The following is a 13,186-nucleotide window of genomic DNA, read 5'->3' on the forward strand; positions in this document are numbered from 1 at the left end:
ACTTCCACTGTGCTTCATTTGATGATATTACATACGTAAAAATGGCTAAAAATCTATTTAAATATTTTCCCATATATTAATGGCCATTTAAGTTTCAAAGAATGTACTAAACAATAATGTTAAATGAGATAGTAAAGTTTAAAAGTTTAAATGAAACTGTCTAAAACAGTTACTTAAATATTTACTATTGTGAAACTATGGTTTGCTGAACATTTTTGGAAAGCAAACACCAGGGAAATCTGGTAGAAAATCAAAAAGTCAACTCAAAGAATTTCTGTAATTTTGAGTGGAAGATATTTACTGTAAAAGGCACAAAGATGTTATTGATAACATGACATAACAACAGATTTATTATTACACAGATACTCCTCTAAGGAATATCTCAGTGGATAATTTGAATCCCTTTTAGTCAGGGATGTCTTCTGTTTTAAATTCATGTGAATTTAGTGGTTGATTGGCATGAATGAACTTATCATTAAATTTAAAGAACATTTCAGGGGCTCGTGCTATGGTGCAGCAGGTTAATGCCCTGGCCTGCAGTGCCAGCATCCCATATGGTCGCCAGTTCGAGACCTGGCTGCTCCACTTCTGATCCAGCTCTCTGCTATGGCCTGGGAAACAGTAGAAGATGGCCCAAATCCTTGGACCCCTGCATAACTGTGAGACCTGGAGTAAGACTCATGGGAGACCCGGAGGAAGCTTCTGGCTCCTGGCTTCGGATCAGTGCAGCTCCGACCATTGCGGCCAATTGGAGAGTGAACCAGCGGATGGAAGACCTCACTTCCTCTCTCTCTGCCTCTCCTCTCTCTGTGTAACTCTGACTTTCAAATAAATAAATAAATCTTTTTAAAAAAAATTTTCAGAAATTTTAAAATACAGACAAGAGTATTTACTATATATAGCCACCAATTCAAGACCCAGCTACTCTACTTCCCATCCAACTCCCTGCTAATTTGCCCAGGAAAGCAGAAGAAAATAGCCCAAGTTTTTCGGCCCCTGAACCCATGTGGGAGACCTGGAAGAAGCTTCTAGCACCTGGCTTCAGAGCGGCCCTTGCTCTGGCCATTGTGTCCATTTGGGGAGTGACTCAGTAGATAAAAGATCTCTCTCCTTTTCTTTCTCCCTCTCTCCTTCTCTCTCTCTCTCTCCTTCTCTCTGTATGTCTGTCTTTCAAATAAAATAAATGTCTTTTAAGAAAAAAACGCAAATGAACTAATACCTGTAAATGCTTACTGTATGCGCAAACCATATAAAATCATTGGTGGGAGGGAGGTTGGGGGGGAAAGCCACAACAATGCAAAAGTTGCACTTTGTAAATACACATTTATTAAATAAAAAAACATTAGTAAATGTTCATTATTGTTCTGGTTATTGTTATTCAAAGTTATTATGGGGGATATACCAGCTTTAAGTTTTGTTATTGCTTTAATTCTATTTAATAAAAATGTTCTATTTAATAAAAATGTTCGCCAAAGAATCCTGATAGCACTTTTTATCTTTTTTTTTTTTTTTTTTTTTTTTTTTTTTTGGACAGGCAGAATGGACAGTGAGAGAGAGAGACAGAGAGAAAGGTCTTCCTTTTGCCGTTGGTTCACCCTCCAATGGCCGCTGCGGCCGGCACACCACGCTGATCCGAAGCCAGGAGCCAGGTGCTTCTCCTGGTCTCCCATGGGGTGCAGGGCCCAAGCACTTGGGCCATCCTCCACTGCACTCCCGGGCCACAGCAGAGAGCTGGCCTGGAAGAGGGGCAACTGGGACAGAATCCGGTGCCCCGACTGGGACTAGAACCCGGTGTGCCGGCGCTGCAAGGCGGAGGATTAGACTAATGAGCCGCGGCGCCGGCCCTGATAGCACTTTTTAAGCAAAAATGTCTAGTGATATCTGAAAATAGTCATTGTTGACAAACTAAATTACAACCCTAAACCTTTATTGGTAACACATACATAAGTGGAAAAGCAGAAACCTTAGCAAAGGAGTGCAATGGAAGAAGTCGATGACGTCATCACTACTGCCCCATTTGGGAGAAACAAAGCTGGAGTTCTGTCTGTGCCAGCACTCCCCAGATACACATGAATCACTCACAAATTTCAAAAAACAAACAAAAAAAAAAGCACACTTATATAAACCAACTTACCAATTTATTAAAAATTGAAGCCACTCTCTCCCTAGAAATTGTGGTTCACAACACATATGGTATTTAAAAATCTAGTGTATCACTGTCTTTTGCCCCTACTTGTTCTTTCTATAGAGTATGTTGTCATGATGGTTAAATTCTGGGTGTCCGCTGAGGGAGGCCTACAGAACTGGTAAATCATAACTTCTGGGTATACCTGCGAGGGTGTTTTCAGAAGAGATTAGCAAGTTTGTCAGCAAACTGAGTGGGGAAGACTTGCCCTGAATGTGGTATTATCCAATCATCGGGGCCCAGAGGGAAGAAGAACATGAAGCAAGGAGGAAACCCCCTCTCTGCCTTGCTTTTCTTCCGGAGCAGGCACGTTTTCTGCTGCTTGACATCAGGCTCCAGGTGGTTAGGCCTTTGGACTTTGGGACTCACACCAGTGTCCCTCAGGGGCTCCTGGGCCTTCAGACTCAGGCTGAAGTCTCTGTCACTGGCTTACCCAGTTCTGAAGCTGCCGGCTTCTTGCACTAAGCCGTGCTGCCAGCTTTCAAATAGTCATGGTGGAACTTGTTGGTCTCTGTGATAATGTGAACCAGTTTGATAAATCTCTGCATAGACAGTGTGCTTTGTGAGTGTGAGTGTGTGAATGTGTGTGTGAGATTCTATTGGGTTTGTTTTCTGGAGAATGCTGACTACTCCACCTGCTTTGCACACTCACACTTATCAATGTCCTAAGGAATATGTCACATATGACAATAAAGACCAAAGATTGTCTGGAACTCATATTGTGTTTCCTCTTCCAACCCACTAAAACTGTGATCTCTACTAGGTGCCTTCTCCTCAGCGGAACGGCCTCTGTCAAGCACCCCTGCCACCTCTCTACCAGGCGCCACATCGCTAGATCCACTGCCACCTTCTTCAACTGGAAACCATTACCGATTCCCAAAGAGCTCATTTTCTTCCATTCCTAGCTCTATAATCTTTTTTGTAAGTGTCAATCTGTTTCTAAGAAGCTGAGCCATGCTTGAGAACATTTTAAAACCATGGGTGATTGTGCCACCAGAGTATAATTTCTCACCCTTCTTATTGACCTTTAACATTATCACCTCTCCTTCTATGGTGGTTTGCAAAAATGATCTCACATTTCTTGTTTACTAGAAACAGCTAGGATCTATTTCAACACACTTTGAACGTGGTTTGGAAACAGGATTTGTTTTGGCCAAAGAGGTGCTGTAGCATCCATAAACAAGCAGAATTTGAAAACCACTTGCACATTAGGGCTTGGAATGAGCTCATAAGCCTGGAGCTATAAGAACAACCCTGGGCTAGTCTGCTAGAGGAAGAGCAACATGACTCAGTCACTCCCAAAAACCACAGTTAACAGCCAGCCTACCCCTGGACATGTGAGAGAATCCATCCAGAACCGCATAGACCCTTCTAATCAATCAATCACAAACCAGAATCTGCTGAACTTGACTCACACTGGAACTGCAATGCAGGTTCATGAAAAAAAAAAAAATAAAAGGTTATTGTTTTAAGCCAGTAGGTTTTGGGAGAGATTATTATTCACCAATAGATAAATGATATACCCTCTGATCCACTTGATTCAATTTATTCCTTTTTTTTGGGGGGGGGGGGAGGGGAGAGGGAAAGAGAGGGACGGGGGAGTGAGAGAGAAGCCTATTCCAAATACTATACTAAGGCTGGCGCCGCGCCGTGGCTCAACAGGCTAATCCTCCGCCTAGCGGCGCCGGCACACCGGGTTCTAGTCCCGGTCGGGGCGCCGGATTCTCTCGGTTGCCCCTCTTCCAGGCCAGCTCTCTGCTGTGGCCCGGGAAGGCAGTGGAGGATGGCCCAAGTCCTTGGGCCCTGCACCTGCGTGGGAGACCAGGAGAAGCACCTGGCTCCTGGCTTTGGATCAGTGTGGTGCGCCGGCCATAGCGGCCATTGGAGGGTGAACCAACGGCAAAGGAAGATCTTTCTCTCTCTCTCTCTCACTGTCCACTCTGCCTGTCGGGGAAAAAAAAAATATAGTATACCAAATATTTACACCAATCACCCACATTACCCTTCTTACCCTGACTTTACCCCTTTTTTCAATGAGAAGACGTATTTAACCCCTCAGAATTCCCTAATACCACACTACAGCATCATGGCATAGATAAACTGTAAGACCTGGAGGAAACTGTGATTTTGCTGCATCTCATGTTCCTTCTCTGTAAAAGTGGGAGTAAGGCTATCTACCTCATAAGTTATTGTGGGAATTGTGAATAAAGCATTTAGATCATTACATTGTACATAATGAATGTTATATTGTATAAATACAAATGTAAGCTACTATTAATTTATTGCACACTGCCCAATCAATGATCTGGAGCTTGATTTTTTTAATTATTTTATTTATTTTATAGGCTGAGTTATAGTGCTGAGGGTGGAGAGACTGATCTTCCAGCAGCTTGTTTTACTCCTCAAATGGCTGCAACGGCCAGAGCTGGGCCATGTCAAAGCCAGGAGCCTAGCACTCTATCTGGGTCTCCCACATGAGTGGCAAGGCCCAAGCACTTGGGCCATCTTCTACTGCTTTCCCAGGAGCATTAGCAGGGAGCTATATGGGAAGTGAAGCAGCCAGAACATGAACTGGTGCTCACATGGGATGGTGATGTCATAGGCAGCAGCTTAACACATTGTGCCACAACACTGGCCCCCAAAACTTGATTTTTAATAGCTGTTTTTACATACCATATTTATATGTTCATATATAATAGGTTTTCAAAAAAAGTTTATGGAAAAATGTATAAGAAAATAATTGCATGGATTTCAAAAAATTTTTGCACCGGGGCCAATATTGTAGCACAGCTGGTTAAACCACTGGTTAACTCTGCATCAGAGGGCCAGTTCAAGCTGGGTCTACTCCACTTCTGATCCGGCTTCCTGTTAATGCACCTAGGAAGGCAATAGATGATGGCCCAAATATCTTTGCCCCTGCCACCCACGTGGGAGACCAGTATGGAGTTCCTGGCTCCTGATTTCAGCCTGGCCCAGACTGTTGTGGCAATTTAGGGAAAGAATCAGAGGATGGAGGATCAATATCTCGCTCTCTTGCTCGGTCTCTCTCTCCTTCTCCCTCTCCCTCTCATGTACTGCATTTCAAATACATAAATGTTTAAAAAATTTTACCAAAAATAAACTTAACTTATACTTCCATTTTTATACATTTTAAAGTACACTTGTAATAAAATTCACACATTTAAAATACACATTTTAGTGATTTTTTATTAGTCACAGAGTTGTAAAACCATGACCACAATATAATTTTAGAGCATTTTTTTTTTTTTACAGGCAGAGTGGACAGTGAGAGAGAGAGAGAGAGAAAAAGGTCTTCCTTTGCCGTTGGTTCACCCTCCAATGGCCGCTATGGCCGGCGCACCACACTGATCCAAAGCCAGGAGCCAGGTGCTTCTCCTGGTCTCCCACGCAGGTGCAGGGCCCAAGGACTTGGGCCATCCTCCACTGCCTTCCCGGGCCACAGCAGAGAGCTGGACTGGAAGAGGAGCAACAGGGACAGAATCCGGCGCCCCAACCGGGACTAGAACCCGGTGTGCTGGCACCGCAGGCAGAGGATTAGCCATGGCGCTGGCCAGAGCACTTTCATCATCCCAAAACAGTCCTTGAGAGAGGGCCAGGAGTCCAGCAGGTGGTGATGCCGGTCCATGAGCAGGAACAGAATTGTAAACAAGAGGTGATGCCGAGATGGAGACAGGCTTGGAATACAACTTATAGAGTGGGTAAGAAAATGAGGTTTGATACACAGGACACAAATAGCACAAGACTGTCTACAGCTGACGTGCCCAGGTATGCCAGGCTGGCTTTCAGGTGGAGCAGCAGGGGAAGCTCCTCACACCCCACATGCAGGCTACCCTGCCACAGGTGGCAGACTGACAGCTTGCCCCAGATCTCTACCCTCAACAAGGTTCTAACACACACTGATACGCCTTAGCCAAGGTTCTTTGGGTTACAAGGATAACCCCCAACTTCTCCAGCAGCAAGGAGGTCATCTTGTTCTCTAATGTCCTGTTAGCACAGTCTAAGCCTCCAGCCCATGTGATCTCAGGGAGTTTTTTCCACCTTGCAAGTATTCCTAAGATTGCCTGAGAAATTCTCACATCTTCCACAAATGCATCATGGGTTCCTGCCATCTGCTACTCCAAACTACCGCTTTGTGTTTCTCCAAGGTCTCTTGCTATGTTCTCAAAATCATTTCTCCATCCTGCCAGAGCTATCCGTCTATCACTTTACCCCAAGTACAGACATCCATACCTTGCTAAAATCCCAAAGTACAGCTGATATGAAGCATTAGTGTTTACAAACTTTACTGCTGGCTTCAAGATAAAATGGACTACGACACTATAAAACAAAATACAACCATCATTGCCCTAGAGTCTACTGGCCATACTTTACCCCAGAGGGCTCCTGTCTTTGCTCTTACTCCCCAGTAGGTCACAGTGTTGTAGAATGACAGTTTCCCTCCCAAGGTCAGCCATCCCTTCAATGCTGTCTTGGCCTCTCCAAGCCATGGCCTCTCACACTCTCTCCCAGAGCCAGCCAGAGTAGAGTGGCCTTCTCTAACTGGGTCTAGGGGCAGGATAACTGATAGTGGGAATACACATTGTATTCAGGAAAGATCTTCTGTTTCTCTGCCATGAAAGTTTGGGAGGCAGCTTGGGTCCAGGAAACCAATATCTCACAGTTCAAAGTACAGCTTCCAAAGTCTGATTTATGCAGCCTTAACCAAGACCACATGAGGTTCACTGGTTGCCCTGCTCAGGCATTGCCATGATGGACTCCGTCTTGCTTTTCACACACAATCCTCCAGGTTACAGGGAAAAGGATTTCAGATCTTTGTGCTCCTCTTCCTAACTCTTCTGAGCAAATATTCAAAGACACACAACAATCCCAAAGAAAAGCAATGATTCTCTTCCATGATAGGGTAATCTATGTCTAGATTTATGAAGAAATCATTAATCTGTAGGCAGCAGCTCCTGTAAAAGAGGAGCATATGCATAAAAGATGCACATTATTCATACTACTAATCGAAATAGTTGTCACAGCAAATTGAAGGAAATCAATTGTCCTGCATCATTGGGTCAGGTGTCCCATATCAGAGTGCCTGGGTTCAATACCTGCCTCAGCCTCCTGACTCCAGCTTCCTGCTAATGCAGACACTGGAAAGCAGTGGTGATGGCTCAAATAACTGGGTTCCTGCCACCCCAATAAGAAGCCCAAATTGAGTTTCCAGCTCCCCACTTCAGTCTCAGCCTAGTCCCAGATGTTACGAGTATTTAGGGAGCAAACCAGAGATAGGAACTCATGCATTCTCTCTCTCCCTCTGACTCTGCATCTCAGATAAATAAATTTTAAAATTTTGAAAGATGAATTAGGGAAAATGATCAATATCAGAAAAATCTGAGCTTTGTAGATAATACTGAAGTTCTCTAATGCATAAGGCATCATCATTTGGAAAAATACATTGGGAGAATTAACTAAATTAATGAATAAAGAGCTCTTAGAACCATGCCTGGCATATATTAAGCAATTAATAAACACCAGCTATTAGCATTATCCTGTTATTGAAGTGGGACTTTGGTACCAATGACATCTCTTCTGGATAAAGCCCTTTCTCTGACAGGGTGTTACAATGGTTACGGCGCCACAGAACTCAGGTTTCTTCTGCTATACACTTTGGATTTCCATCGCATCTCAAGTTATCAGGAGAAACTGGCTGGGGCAGGATCTAGGCATCCTGAGAAATGGAAGGGAATGGCAATACGTGCAGAAAAGGTTCACAGGATTCTAAGAGGCAGAATTCAATAGAGCTGCTTACTCTTTGGCCTTGAGTGGGCCTGAAAAGTCGCTTTCCAGGTTTTGATGGAACAGAATGTGCAAGCATAGCAAGGAGAGAATTAGAGAACTCTCACAGCCGGTGTCTCCTACCTGCTGTGTGTGCTTAGACCTCTCTTTGGATACTGTAGGTATCTGAAGGGCTGTGTTTAAATGTGGTGGGAAAATGCAGGAAAGCACTAATTAGATGAAGCGTGGGATTTAGTAAGGGCGTATATTGAAGGGTTGTTTGAAATTCTGCAATGATGAGGCAGGTGGGCCTGCAGTGTTTCCTAAAGGCTGGGTAGTCATGCAGATTTTCTTCCAGAATCTGACTGATACTGCTCCCATGGACATCAAAGCATTCTCCCTCTCCTTGCTTAACAGCAAGCTTCCTGAGGCTGCCTAACATATACTAATAGCTCCCAATAGTCATTTGCCTGATGAGGTATTCTGTTGCATGGTAACTTACAACCCCAGAATACATGTCTTTAAAAAAAAAAATCTGTGTAGCCATCTTTCCGGGGTCCCTGATAAAACTGGACAGAACCGGCTGCAGTCAACCCTGTAACTGGAGTCTACACAGATGGAGTGAGAACGACTGGAGACTTATCTTATGGTTGGTGATGATGTTCAGTGCCACATCTCTGATGAAGTTTCAGTAGTCCTGCTGAACGTGCAACAAGATATGTAAAGAAATAACATGCTCAAAGGACTTTCCCCGCCCCTTTCCTCTGCACCTCTCCTATTCTGTTGCTTTGTTTCACCCACTTCTGCCCCAATTAGCCTAACTCCATACATTTCCAAACCCCTTTCTTAACTGCTAGGTCAAAGCCTTGCCCTGGGGACACTAATTTCATTTCCTTTGCTTAAATGCCTTTGCCAAAGTGAAAATCCTGAATCACGTGGTATTTCTTTTTTTTTTTTTTAAGTATTTGAAAAACTCAGCAGGAAGTATTTTGGATTTCATGACCAAGATATCTATCTTGTTATCTCTCCCAATGCATGTGATACCAAAAACACTTGTTTTAAAAATTCTCTCCTATTAATTTGAATGAGATTAGATTCTGATTATTTAAGAAACCCATCAGCGATAGCTTTCCTTTATTTGTTTTTAATTTCTATGAATGAAGGCAAATGAACAGTACCAATGATATTTTTCCAATTTCACTAAAAAGCAAAACAGAACACCATACATGTGTGTATTAGTTTCCTAGGACTGCCATAACAAATTACCACTAGGTGGCTTAAAAGCAAGTCATTCTCTCACAGCTGTGGAAGCCAGAGTCTCAGATCTGCCTTCAGCAGGACTGGAGCCTTCGGAGTCTCTGAAGAAATCTGTTCACCTCTCTTCTGCCTTTTTTTTTTTTTTTAAGATTTTATTTATTTATTTGATAGGCAGAGTTATAGAGAGAAGGACAGACAGAAAGAAAGGTCTTCCAATCTGCTGGTTCACTCCCCAAATGTTCATAATAGCCAGAGCTGGACTGATCCTACACCAAGAGCCAGGAGCTTCTTCCAGGTCTCCCACTCAGGTGCAGGGGCCCAAGGATTTGGGTCATCTTCTACTGCTTTCCCAGGCCATATCAGAGAGCTGGATCAGAAGAGAAGCAGCCAGGACATATGGGATGAGGGGCCGTGAGAATGGGGGAGGGGAGAGAAAAAAATGGGGTGGGGGGAGGAGGAGGAGGACAAGGAAAGAGGAACAAGCAGTAACCAATCTCAGTGTGGAAAATACCAACCAGGAAAACAAAGCAAAAGATGAAAAGGAACAAGATGCAATGAAAGGGAGCCCGTGGCTGTCTCTGGGAGCTGGAGACAACTTGGCACCTAGAGGACATCATAGCCGGTTCTGCACTAAGGCAGCCCGTCATGCACTGCAGGTGGCACGTGCGTCATGGGCTCGGAGGGCCACAGGCAAGGATGGGAGAAGACCCTGTAGAAAGGTTTGGGGAGGAGTGGAGACAGCTGCTGCGGAAGCTGAGGGAGAGCAGCTGAGTCTTGGTTTGCGCTTGAGCCCTGACTCCTCTCACAGGCCCATCACCGTGAGTCCCCCTTGGGCCCTGAATCCCGATGCTTTCCCTCAAGTTCGCAGGGAGCCCTTATTTGTGTCAACCTTATGCACTGTTGTAAACTTTTTGATGTTACATATTTCTTGTGGGCCTCTTATTACCAGCTTCTAATTGGAGGGTGTGCTTTTGACCCAGTTTGTAAGTTTCCGTCAGCTTTCCTAGACCCCAGCAGAGAGCTGGATTGGAAGATGAACAGATGCCACAGGCAGAGGTTTAGCCCACTACACCATACCACCGGGCCCTAATGTCCCATCTCTTAATACTGTCACAATGGCATTGAATTTCAACTTGAGTTTTGGGGGGACATTCAAATATAGGACCTGTGTTCTTGACCCTATGCCCACCATTCTAGTCAACACCCAGCAAAGATGAAATGAGTAGCTACTAGCTCCCTTTCCTCTTGGTTCTTCCTTCTTCAAATGCTCTCCCCTCTCCCTCCCCCATCACACTCATCTGTATCTTTTTGTCTAATGGTTCCTTCCCCTGCAAAGCGGTCAGAGTTGTGACACAGTGAGTTAAGCCATTTCTTAGGACACCAACATCCTATTTCAAAGGTCCAGTTGAAGTGCCAATTGCTCTGCTTCCAATACAGCTCCCTTCTACTGCATCTGGAAAGTAGCAGATGATGGCTCAATACCTGAGTTCCTGCCATCCACATAGGAGACCCAGACGGAGTTTCTGGCTCCTGGTTATGGCCTGGCCCCGTCACTGCTGTTATAGGCATTTGAGGAGTACACCGTGGATGAAAGATATCTCTCTCTCTCCTTAGGTCTTTCCCTCTCTTTGTCACTCTGCCTTTCAAATAAATAAATATTTTTAAAATCCTATAAACATGTGCAAGCCTTCTTCATTAAAAAAAAGAAGTGGTTGTTTAGCCTAATGGTGATACGCCAATTAAGATGCCTACATGTCACACTGGAGCATCTGAACTCTGACTCATGACTCCAGCTTCCTGCTAACGCACATCCTGGGAGGCAGCAGTGCTGGCTCAGGTATTCGTGCTCCTGCGATCCCTGTGGGAGACCTGGATGGAGTTCCCAGCTCTCACTTTTGGCCTGGCCTATTACTGGCTGTTGTGGGCATTTGGGGAATGAATCATGAATCAGGGGATGAGGCGCACTCCCTCTCTTTGCCCTCCTCCGGAACAAATAGTAGGTAAATAACATTTTTAAAAAATAAAAACAGGGGGCTGGTATTGTAGTGTAACAGGCCACTACCTGCAATGGTGGCATCCCATATCCAGGTCCTGCTAATGTGCCTGGGAAAGCAGCAGAAGATGGCCCCAGTGCTTGGGCCCCTGCACCCAAGTGGGAGACCTGGAAGAAGCTGCTGGCTCCTGGCTTCAGCCTTGCCCAGCCCCAGCATTGCAGCCATTTGTGGAGTGAACCAGCAGATGAGGACCTCTCTCTAACTCTGACTTTCAAATAAATTTTAAAAATCTTGAAAAATTAAATTCATGGGGCCGGCATTGTGGCATAGTGGGTAAAGCCAGCACCTGCAGCGCCAGCATCCCATGTTGGACACTGGTTTGAGTCCTGATTCCACTTCTGATCTAGCCCTCTGCTATGGCCTGGGAAAGCAGTGGAAGATGACCAAAGTCCAGTGGATGTAAGATCTCTCTCTCTCTCTCTCTCTCTCTCTCTCTGTGTGCCTCTCTGTAACTCTGCCTTTCAAACAAATAAATCTTTAAAAGAAGAAGAGGAGGAGGAGGAAGAAGAAGAAGAGGAGGAGGAGGAGGAAGAAAAAGAAGGAGGAGGAGGAGGCGGCGACAGCGGCTTAGGTCCTTGGGGCTTTGCACCTGCATGGAAGACCCAGAAGAAGCTCCTGACTCCCGGGTTCAGTCAGCCCAATTCCAGCTGTTCCAACCTCTTGTGGAGTGAACCAGGAGATGGAAGACCTCTCTCTCTCTCTCTCTCTCTTTCTCTCTCTCTCTCTCTCCCCCTCTCCCTCTGCCTCTCAGTAACTCTGCCTTTCAAATAAATAAATAAATCTTTAAAAATTTTAAATTAAAAAGTAAAAACAAAACTGTTCAAATGACAAATATTCTTTCTTTTTAGGAAGATTTTCTTGATGCTTCCTCTTTTCATGCATACCAAATATGTCATCATCAAAACCTGATTTACTGCTTTTATATTGTATCTACAATGACTTGTAATTTATTAGAAAATCATTACCATTCTGTATTGGGGTCCTTGGTTGAAGCTGATATAAATAATCATTTAAGGGGCTGGTGCTGTGGCGTAGCGGGTTAAGTGACGCCTGCAGTGCCAGCATCCCATATGGGCGCTGGTTCAAATCCCAGCTGCTCCTCTTCCAATCCAGCTCTCTTCTATGGCCTGGGAGAACAGTAGAAAATGGCCTGAGTCCTTGGGCCCCTGAACTCACATGGGAGACCTGGAAGACGCTCCTGGCTTCAAATTGGCACAGCTCTGCCCATTGCAGCCAATTGCGGAGTGAACAAGCGGATGACAGACCTCTCTCTCTTTCTCTCTCTGCTTCTCCTTCTCTCTCTGTGTAACTCTGACTTTCAAATAAATAAATAAATATTTTAAAAAGTAATCATTTAAATAAAGATACCTGGTAACAAAAAGAAAAGCAAAAACAAATACCCTTTTTTGTTTCTATATCACCTTTCATCCACTACTAGAATCATGATTGAACAAGTGTTGAAAGTATAAAGGATTTAGGGGTGCTAGAGAGACAATGGTTCAGGGTGCCAATCATGAGAATCCAGCCTGATAAGTAAAGAAAGAACACAAGAAAAGAGTTTGATAAACAGGGATAATACAAATGTATTCAGAAATTAAAGACCTAGAGGAGGTTAAAGAGGTAGTAGTGGGAGAAGGGGTTATAGGAACAAGACCAATTGAAACAAAGACTGGTATCAAAAGGTTAAAAAGTCATGTTTAAAATTTCTGAAGAGGGGGGCCGGCGCCATGGCTCACTAGGCTAATCCTCTGCCTGCGGCGCCAGCACACCGGGTTCTAGTCCCGGTTGGGGCACCAGATTCTGTCCCGGTTGCCCTCTTCCAGGCCAGCTCTCTGCTGTGGCCTGGGAGTACAGTGGAGGATGGCCCAAGTGCTTGGGCCCTGCACCCCATGGGAGACCAGGAGAAGCA

The 13,186-nt window shown here is 44.6% G+C and overlaps 1 protein-coding gene across 1 annotated transcript in view; it reads right to left on the reverse strand.

The window, feature by feature from the left end:
- Positions 1 to 13,186, reverse strand: part of LOC100351515 (bile acid receptor) — a 72,819-nt gene that overhangs the window by 40,554 nt on the left and 19,079 nt on the right. The window lies entirely within an intron of this gene.

This window comes from Oryctolagus cuniculus, chromosome 7 (genome assembly GCF_964237555.1).
Source record: "Oryctolagus cuniculus chromosome 7, mOryCun1.1, whole genome shotgun sequence".
NCBI classification, from domain to species: Eukaryota; Metazoa; Chordata; class Mammalia; order Lagomorpha; family Leporidae; genus Oryctolagus; species Oryctolagus cuniculus.